Source organism: Rana temporaria, chromosome 10, assembly GCF_905171775.1.
Source record: "Rana temporaria chromosome 10, aRanTem1.1, whole genome shotgun sequence".
Taxonomy (NCBI): domain Eukaryota; kingdom Metazoa; phylum Chordata; class Amphibia; order Anura; family Ranidae; genus Rana; species Rana temporaria.
Window position 1 is genome coordinate 92,662,243 of NC_053498.1, and position 11,136 is coordinate 92,673,378.

Sequence of the window (11,136 nt, forward strand, 5' to 3'; positions counted from 1 at the left end):
TATATATATATATATATATATATATTCCTCAGTTTAAACCGATATATATTCTTCTACATATTTTTGGTAAAAAAATCGCAATAAGCATATATTGATTGGTTTGCGCAAAAGTTATAGCGTCTACAAAATAGGGGATAGATTTATGGCATTTTTATTTAATTTTTTACTAGTAATGGTGGCGATCTGTGATTTTTATTGTGACTGACATTGCGATGGACATATCGGACACTTTTGACAAATTTTTGGGACCATTCACATTTCTACAGCGATTAGTGCTATAAAACTGCATTGATTACTGTGTAAATGTGACTGGCAGAGAAGGGGTTAACACTAGGGGGCGACCAAGGGGTTAAATATGTTCCCTAGGGAGTGATTCTAACTGTAGGGGTCCCGCGCACCCCCTAGACGGCCAGGATGGGAGATCCCTCCTGTGGACGTCATATGTACATGGGCGAGATGGGAAGTGTTAAAAAATATGGACTTCTAAAGTACTGGGAACATTGATTGCTACCTTTAGGTTTGATTCACACCTGTGCATGTGTAAAATACTGTATACATAAATTATATACAGTGGAACCTCGGATTACAAGCATAATCTTTTCCAAAAGAATGCTCGTAATCCAAAGTACTCGCACATCAAAGCGAGTTTACCCATTGAAATCAATGGAAACGAAAATAATTTGTTCCACATTGATTTCAATGGCATGCAATACCGAATGCAGCCAGAGGTGGGGGGCGCCAGAGAGCCTCACAAACACACAGAAAGGCCCTAGGACAGGTCGGCGGACCTCGGCAAACCTTGGAAAGGCTTGGGAACCGCGTATTTCCGAGTCTTTCCGAGCATTTCGGAATGGCCCTGATCGCTCGGCTCCCGCACCCCCCCACCTCAGGCCAAAAGCGGTACCACACACCGCTGTGGCTTGAATCCTACTCATTTTTTGAGACAACACTCACAAACCGAGTCAGGATTTTTAAGTGCTTAAATTGCTAAACGCTCGTTAACCGCGTTACTCTCAATCCGAGGTTCCATTGTATATATCTATAGATATATAGATATATACACGGAGGGAAATAATTGTTTGATCCCCTGCAGATTTTTTAAGTTTTCCCATTTACAAGGAAATAAAGGGTTTATAATTTTTTATCATAGGTGTATTTTAAAGGATAGAGACAGAATATCAACCAAAAAAAGTAAAAAAACACATGATATAAATTTTATAAATTGAATTGCATTTCAGTGAGTAAAATAAGTATTTGATCCCCAAGCAAAACATGACTTAGTACTTGGTGGAGAATCCCTTGTTGGCAAGCACAGAAGTAAAGCCTTGTACACACGACCGAGGAACTCGACGGGCGAAACACATCATTTTCCTCGTCGAGTTCATTGTTAGGCTGTCAAGGAGCTCGACAAGGCAAGTTTCTCCATTCCCGTCGAGGAAAAAAAAAGACATGCTCTCTTTTTGGCTTGACGGGATCCTCGATAGTTTCCTCGTCGAAAAATGTACACACGACCGGTTTTCTCGGCAAAAAAAAGATCCCAGCAAGTTTCTTGCTGGTTTTTGCCGAGAAACTCGGTTGTGTGTACGAGGCCTGAGACGTTTCTTGTAGTTGGTTACCAGGTTTTCACACCTCTCAGGAGGGATTTTGGTCCACTCTTGGCAACTCAAAGTTTCAGCTCCCTCCATAAATTTTCTATAGGATTAGGTTCTAGAGACTGGCTAGGCAACACCATGACCTTAATGTGCTTTTTCTTGAGCCACAGATACACTGTGTATAAAAGATGCACATGTTTTATATGCATTTTTAAGATGCATCACATTACTTTTTAATGGGCCACCAACAAACATCAGCACAGCTTACCCTTAAACATATCACAATGCATAAATGTGAATACACAAGTGTTGTGGTACACTACATTAACCAAAAATAGATCAGGTATGTCCTTGAAACTTGGAAATGAATGAGCAGATGCAATGCAAAACACACTTATTTAGGTGAAGTAAACATACTGTAAAAACTACACCCACCGGCTTTACCCAAAACCAAGATTCTACATTTGGGGCTGCTATATCCTCCTAGGCTGGTAGTTTGCACCAATATAAAATTGTCAATGTAACAGGGAAGGGGGAAGTTTAGCTCACATATTGTGCGTCATGTCAGCCTGTTTGTATTTTTGTAGTTTCAATTTCTTATCTTTCTCACACAAATGGATTCTGAAATAGTGAAGCACTCTATTAGGACTAAACCGGATGATTGAAATCTATGTTGGCAATTTAGAGCTTTCCGATCATAATCCTTTGTACAGTATACTGACCTATTACGCATTAGGCATCAAAATAGCCACACTTTCCATTTACATACATTCGTATCATGTAATGCATCAACTACCTTTCTTTTTGAATGGCAGATGAGAAAGAATTTGCTCTGGAAAGATGCATTTTCTGTTGGGTTGAGTATTTGCCAGATGTCCCTACACAGTCTATCATACACTATAAAAAGCAAGACCACTCCGTTACCCACTGGCTTATTTCTTAAAGACTTGTAATGTGAGATTTCACCAAACAGAAAAGTAAGTATATGGAAGAGAGAACTGTCTGTAATGTAAGCACTTGTATTTCCAAACCACAGCAAACCAGCACCAATAAGTATGCAGAACAAGGAACCATTAGCTAGATTCAGGTAGCCCCGCGCAACTTTAAGGCGGTGTAGCGTATCGTATTTACGCTACGCCGCCTTAAGTCAGAGAGGCAAGTACTGTGGGCCTGATTACCAAAAAAGCTGCCTAACTTAACTTTCAGCAGTTAAGTTACACTGACTTAAAATTTCTACCTAAGTGCCTGATCCACAAAGCACTTACCTAGAAATTTCAGGCCGTGTAACTTAAGTGCCTCCGTCGCAAGGCGGTCCTCCTCTCCGGGGGGCGTTTATAATTTAAATGAGGCGCGCTCCCGCGCCGGCCGTACTGCGCATGCGTGTGACGTAATTTTCCCGACGTGCAGCGCGCGAACGTAATTGACGCCGGGCTTTGTGGATTGCGACGGGACACTAAAGTTGCGACGGGTGAAAAAAAATATACACGCCGGGAAAACAAATAATTATAAAAAAAATGACAGTGTCGCTCAGCATGCATTCCTGAGAGGGAGAACTCCATGCCAATTTTCAAAGAAAAGCCCCCCCAGGAGCATACTAGGCCCTTAGGTCTGGTATGGGTTGTAAGGAGACCCCCCCCACGCCAAAAAATCGACGTAGGGGTCCCCCTACAATCCATACCAGACCCGTATCCAAAGCACACTACCCGGCCGGTCAGGAAGGGAGTGGGGATGAGCGAGCGCCCCCCCTCCTGAGCCGTGCCAGGCCGCATGCCCTCAACATGGGGGGGTTGGGTGCTCTGGGGCAGGGGGGCGCACTGCGGGCCCCCCCACCCCAGAGCACCCTGTCCCCATGTTGATGAGGACAGGACCTCTTCCCGACAACCCTTGCCGTTGGTTGTCGGGGTCTGCGGGCGGGGGCTTATCGGAATCTGGGAGTCCCCTCAAATAAGGGGGCCCCCAGATACCGGCCCCCCACCCTAAGTGAATGGATATGGGGTACAAAGCACCCCTACCCATTCACCTGGAGGCAAAAAGTTAAAGTTATTAAACACACAACACAAGGGTTTTTAAAATAATTTATTATTCTGCTCCGGAGGCCCCCCCTGTCTTCTTTATTAGCTCTAATACCAGGGGGGGCTTCTTCTTCCGCTCTCCGGGGGTCTTCTCCGCTCTCCGGGGGGGGGGCTTCTCCGCTCTCCGGGGGTCTTCTTCTATCTTCGCCGCTCTCCGCTGTTGACTCGGCGAACCCCGATTCTTCTGCAGATGTCCGGTGCCTTCTTCTTCAGCGCTGGCTGCCTGCTATCTTCGTGTGTTAGCTCAATTACTAGCAGGCAGCCATCGCGGTCTTCTGTGACGTCACCTTCTTCTCTTCTGTTCTTCTCCCCTCTTCCGATGTTGACTCGTCGCCTCTTGTCACTGCAATGATGGAAGCGCGCCTTGCATCCCATTTATATAGGCATCACCGTCCCATCATGCTCCGGTAGGTACCCACGTGGTGGGTGCCTACCCACGTGCACCCACCACGTGGGTACCTACCGGAGCATGATGGGACGGTGATGCCTATATAAATGGGATGCAAGGCGCGCTTCCATCATTGCAGTGTCAAGAGGCGACGAGTCAACATCGGAAGAGGGGAGAAGAACAGAAGAGAAGAAGGTGACGTCACAGAGGACCGCGATGGCTGCCTGCTAGTAATTGAGCTAACACACGAAGAAAGCAGGCAGCCAGCGCTGAAGAAGAAGGCACCGGACATCTGCAGAAGAACCGGGGTTCGCCGAGTCAACAGCGGAGAGCGGCGAAGATAGAAGAAGACCCCCGGAGAGCGGAGAAGCCCCCCCCCGGAGAGCGGAAGAAGAAGCCCCCCCCGGAGAGCGGAGAAGACCCCCGGAGAGCGGAAGAAGAAGCCCCCCCTGGTATTAGAGCTAATAAAGAAGACAGGGGGGGCCTCCGGAGCAGAATAATAAATTATTTTAAAAACCCTTGTGTTGTGTGTTTAATAACTTTAACTTTTTGCCTCCAGGTGAATGGGTAGGGGTACTATGTACCCCATATCCATTCACTTAGGGTGGGGGGCCGGTATCTGGGGGCCCCCTTATTTGAGGGGACTCCCAGATTCCGATAAGCCCCCCGCCCGCAGACCCCGACAACCAACGGCAAGGGTTGTCGGGAAGAGGTCCTGTCCTCATCAACATGGGGACAGGGTGCTCTGGGGTGGGGGGGCCTGCAGTGCGCCCCCCTGCCCCAGAGCACCCAACCCCCCCATGTTGAGGGCATGCGGCCTGGCACGGCTCAGGAGGGGGGGGCGCTCGCTCGTCCCCACTCCCATTCCTGACCGGCCGGGTAGCGTGCTTTGGATACGGGTCTGGTATGGATTGTAGGGGGACCCCTACGTCGATTTTTCGGCGTAGGGGGGGTCTCCTTACAACCCATACCAGACCTAAGGGCCTGGTATGCTCCTGGGGGGGGAACCCATGCCGGTTTTGAATTTAAAAATTGCCGTGGAGTTCTCCCTCAGGAATGCATACCAAATGCCGTCGCTTGAATGGGCCTTTACAAGGTGTGACTAACTTTACACATTATAAAACCAGCCCTAGTTTTGCGCAAGCAAATGGGAACTTACGCAGAAATCACAGTGCTGAAAAGCTGATGAAAAGCGTTGTGGATCTGCTTAAGTCCTCATTTGCATACTCAAAGCTGCATTTCCATGAGAAATGCCCCCAGCGGCGGATGCGGTACTGCATCCTAAGATCTGACCGTGTAAGTGTCTTACACATGTCAGATTTTCTGCCTAACTTTGGAAAAAGCCTTTTGAGGATCGTTTCCAAAGTTAGGCACAGAGGGCCATATTCTCCAAGAATCTCCGCCTGCTTCGCTTAGGGCACTTACACTCCGCTGTCCCAACTTACTGGAGCAGGTGTTGTATTCCCCAACCACTTGCTCCATAAGTTGGGACAGCGGAGTGTAAGTGTCCCGGCGTAGCCTGGCGGATCTCCAAGGGGGCGGCTTCTATTCAAATGAAGCGCGCCCCCGATGCAAAAGAACTGGGCATGCGCCGGGCTGCAAAAAACCCAGTGCGCATGCTCCAGTTCTCGGCGGAAAACGTCAATGACGCCGACGTGTGCGTCATTGACGTAAAGTCGTATTCAAGAACGACTTACGTAAACGACGTATCCGACGAAAAAACACGACGGGGACCCGACGCCATCCGTAACATGGCCTACGCGAGACTTGCGGAAACTTACCCCTCATATAGCAGGGGTAAGTTTCCGCTTACGCAAACGACGTTAGCGACGGTTACGCGACGCAAACTCGTTCGGGAATCGGCGTAGAAGGATCATTTGCATATGCAAATGACTCCTTCACGTAAATGCCATCTAGTGGCGGCCGGCGTCATTGCATTTAAGATCCGCCAGTGTAAGATGGCGGATCTTAAGTGTATCTATGCAAAAATTATTCTGAGAATCAGGAGCATAGATACACTGGCCTAAAAAGGGAGTTACGATGGAGTATCTGACTTACTCCATCGTAACTTCTCTGAGAATATGGCCCAGACTGAACAGCAGTTCCGCCTGCGTATCTCTTTTGGGAATCAGGCCCTGTATTCTCAAAGTACTTGCCTCCTAACTTACTGCGGTGTAGCGTAAATGCGGCGGGCGCAAGCGTGCCTAATTCAAAATAGGCTGAGGGGGCGTGTTTTATGATAATTTTCTTTGACCTGACGTGATTGACGTTTTTTTGGAACGGCGCATGCGCCCTCCGCCTACATTTCCCAGTGTGCATTGAGGCTAAGTACACCGCACGGTCCTATTGATTTAGACGTGGACGTAAATTACGTAAATCCCTATTCACGGACGACTTACGCAAACGACGTAAAATTTTAGAATTTCGAAGCGGGAACGGCGGCCATACTTTAACATTGGCTACGCCACCTAGGGGATGTCTATCTTTAGGCGGCCTATCTCTTACGGAAACGGCGTATATGTACTGCGTCGGCCAGGCGTACGTTCGTGAATAGGCGTATCTAGTGATTTACATATTCTACGCCGACCGCAATGGAAGCGCCACCTAGCGGTCAGCCTAAATATTGCACCCTAAGATAGGACGGTGCACGCCGTCGTATCTTAGATAGGTTTAAGTGTATCTCTGTTTGAGAATACACTTAAGTCTTACTGAATCTAGCTACATGTGTACACCGGAGTTAAAGTGGAACTCCACTCAAAAGGGGCAGTTCCACTTTAAGGCTTCTTCTTTCCCTTCTCCTTTACATTTGGCAATCTTTCGGGGGGGAGGGGGGAGCGGATACCTGGCTTTAACAGTTCTCCACCACCCGCCGTCCCCGTAGTCTTCTGGGACACGTCACAGGTCCCAGAAGACTGCGAGACCAGTCCCAATGCGCAGCGCAGCTCGTGCATGCACAGTGGTTACCCAGCCGGGTGCCCAGAGTAAAGATGCCGGCACCTGGGACCGAAGACAGTCCCTGGCTCCCCCTCAGGTGAGCACAGCACTGAGTACTGTGACAGGTGTCTGTTTATTACTACAGTTTTTTGTAGCTGCTGACTTCAAATTTTTACAAAAACAACTGGAGCTCCTCTTTAAAGTAGTGGTAAACCCCAAAGCAAAAATTTCATATATTGCAGCCTAACAGTACTTAAATGTAGTTGCTGCTTGTTTAATTCTCTTATTTTAGAAGTTTTTGTCCATTATTTTCACCAGATGATCCAACCAATAACACACTTCCTGTCTTAGGGTGCTTTATGCTGAAATGTAAATTCTTAGATGTGTCCAGAGGAGCGCCTGGTTCAAAAGTTCATCTCACTTGAAGGACTTTTTGAAACATTTAGAGCCAGATTCTCGTAGAATGGCGTAAAACTGGGCGGGCGTAACGTATCTGATTTACGTTACGCCGCCGCAAGTTTTTCAGGCAAGTGCTTTATTCACAAAGCACTTGCGTGTAAAGTTGCGGCGGCGTAACGTAAATCACCCGGCGGAATTCAAATTCGGCGGGTAGGGGGCGTGTTTCATTTAAATGAAGCGCGTCCCCGCGCCAAACGAACTGCGCATGCGCCGTCCCTAAAAAATCCCGGTGTGCATTGCTCTAAATGACGTCGCAAGGTTTTGACGTGGACGTAAATTACGTCCAGCACCATTCACGGACGACTTACGCAAACAACGTAAATTTATAAATTTCGACGCGGGAACGACAGCCATACTTAACATGGTTGCGCCTCATATACCCAGGGGAACTTTACGCCGGGACAAGCCTAGCGTAAAATAAATACATTTTTTATAAAAGGAACAACCACATGCAATACGTACCACCGCATACAAAGAAGACCTGGGGTATATTTATAACTGCAAAGTCAAATTGTGCATCTATGGCTCCAGAGACGTCTAGCTCTATTTAGGTCCATATCTGGAACAGTCAAAAGAGTAGACTACTTCTAAAAGAAGGTTCAATTTCACTCAAATAATGTAGCAGCACCAAAGTCACAATGGCAAGAAAAAAACAAGGCTGTGTAAAAAAAGAAAGCATGACATTGATCATACCAGTAGTTTCATAGTTACATAGCTCTATAGTTAGTCTGGTTGAAAAAAAGACACAAGTCCATCTAGTTTAACCACAATTAACCTTTTTCAGATTTTTGGTGCTAAAAGCGGTACCATTATTTTGCATGGAAATTTGGCATTTTATATTGTAGGCCTGCAATTCTTAGAAATAACTCACTTAAATCTGTCCAAACAAGAGTCTAGTAGACATGGGTATGATAAAGTTTGAAACACAAAATCATAAATTATAATATAATAAATAACTATAAATAATTATAACAAATAATAATGTAATTATAATAAAAATTATTCAATAATGTAATCAAATAAGAAAAAAATGAAATTTGCTCAGTTGCAGAATTGTCGCTGTCATTACTTTTATTGTTTGATGACGAATTTCCCCACAAATTTATTATCGCTGTTTTCTAGCTGCTCTAAAACCACTTTTGACATAAACGGGCACTTTTTGGTTGCTATGGACAATCTACAGTTTGCAGGCAGAAAGAACAGTTTTTGTATCCTGCAATGCGATCCCGAGTCTGGCTCAGGATTACCGCCTTTGGTACGTAAAATTCACCCCGAGCCAGACTCGGAAATACCACCAGGGAGGTTAAAGGAACAAAAAAATCATCATACAATCCTATACTGTATACACAATCCTATACCCACAGTTAATCCAGAGGAAAGCAAAAAATCAGCAAAGCGTGATACAATTTGCTCCAGGAGGGGAAAAAATGTGTGCCTGATCCCCCAAGAGGCAATTAAATATTTCCCGGATCAACTTTACATATAAATGTTAGTATCCAGTTATATTATGTACATTTAGGAAGAAAAAAATTGTTGTATTCACAAGAGTTCCAAAAAGAACAGGCATATTTTGTTTGCCAAAGGAAAGCAAAATTTATTATTTTCCCCAAATATTTGGTAAATGTCACAATGACTGCTTTAAAATATTCCCCTGCTCATTATTTAGAGGGTGTGTTTGTGTTTAGGGTGTACTTAGAGTAGTTCAGTTTTAGTTAAAATAGTAAGGCTTAAGACATTGGGGTAGATTCAGGTAGCTATTACTGCGGCGTATCTCCAGATACGCCGCCGTAATTTCAAATCTGCGTCGGCGTATCGTTACGCCGATTCTCAAAGGCAGATACGCTCAAAAAATAGGCTTCCTCCGCCGACGTAACTTGAATGCGGCGGCGTATAATTGTGTGCAATATTACGTTGGCACTAGAGGCGCTTCCGTTGTTTTCCGCGTAGAGTATGCAAATTAACTAGTTACGTCGATTTACAAGCGTACGTGCGCCTGGCGGTAGTCTTTTATGTCGTTTGCGTAAGGCGTTTTCGGCGTAACGTTGCTGCTGCTATTAGGTGGCACAGCCAATGTTAAGTATGGACGCCGTTCCCGTAAGTCGTTCGCGAATAGGGCTGGACGTAATTTACGTTCACGTCGAAACCAATACGTCGTTGCGGCGTACTTGGGAGCAATGCACACTGGGATATGTACACGGACGGCGCATGCGCCGTTCGTAAAACACGTCAATCACGTCAGGTCATCACACATTAGCATAAAACACGCCCCCCCTTCCACATTTGAATTATGCAGGCTTTTGCCGGCCCCATTTACGATACGCCGCTGCAACTTACGGAGCAAGTGCTTTGTGAATACTGCACTTGCTCCTGTAAGTTGCGGCGGCGTAGCGTAAAATACGATACGCTGCGCCGCCGTAACATCAAGCGCAGCTACCTGAATCTAGCCCATTGATGTTATATAAGACTGTCTAGACTGGTTTAAAGGAGCTTTCCTATCCCAGAGGAGCCATTTAACGCAAATTGCACCCTTAAAAAACTATTTATTACTCCTTCCACACTAACTCAGATGCACTTCAACAAAAACTACTGATTTTAGTCATAATTTTTTGAGGAAATAAAAACTTTTCATTTTTATTATTGATAAAGTACAGAGGGCACACTCCATCATCAACTGTATATTTAAAAGAAAAACTATTTTCAAGTCGCGTCAATAAACATTTATGTCTCTAGATGTATAACTGCCTCAAAATGTAACTTTTAATTCAATTTGACATCTACCCATTTACAATACTGTACACATAAAGCAAAGAAAAAGCAAAGCAGGGAGCAATTACAGTGCAAATGTAAATATATGAACCAAACGCAAATGATTAAATCAAGCATAGATGAATGATTTAAGAAAATGTAAAAAAAAAAGAAGGAAGGGGGGGGGGACAAGGTCAGGCCAAATAAAAAGGGAAGCAAGAAGGCGAAAAGGGAGAAAGAAAAGTAAACGGGAAGAAGTGTGAAGCCTCGTACACACGCTCAGTTTACTCGGCAAGAACCAGCTAGAAAACTGCTGGTAAAGTTTTCTTGCCGAGTATACCGAGCGTGTGTACGAGGCTTTCAGGTTTCTCGTCAAGAAAACTGCCTAAAATCTTGACGAGAAAAATAGAGAACCTGCTCTCTATTTTCTCGTCTTGATTCTCGGCAGTGTTTTCCTGCCGAGAAACCCGAGAGTGTGTATACTTACCTGTCGCCATGGAAACCCACGCATGCTCGAAATGAATTTGACGCATTCGTGGTAGCTTCCTAGGCATAGGTAGGGTGCAGCAAGATGGTGACAAGCGCGGTTCTTTTGAAAGGAGTGTCTGTACACTCGTGCGGCAAGAGATTCTTGCCAAGAATCTCGTCAGGAAAAACTAGGGTTTTTTCCTGACGAGATTTTGGCCCGTGTGTACAGGGCTTAAGAGGATAAAAAGGGAGAGACCAGAAATAGTAGGGATTACTTCAACTTCAAGATTCAAATGTATTTTGGACAGCATGCAAAAGGATATACTGTACATGGAATGTTTATATGTTTTAGGAGAAATGTGTTAAGATATTTCTCCAGTGAATGGGGAGAGAGCATAAAGCTGGCCAAACGTTATACAATCTGATTGTATATTCTATATATAATTTACCAAAACTTTACCAAAACTACGTAATACAT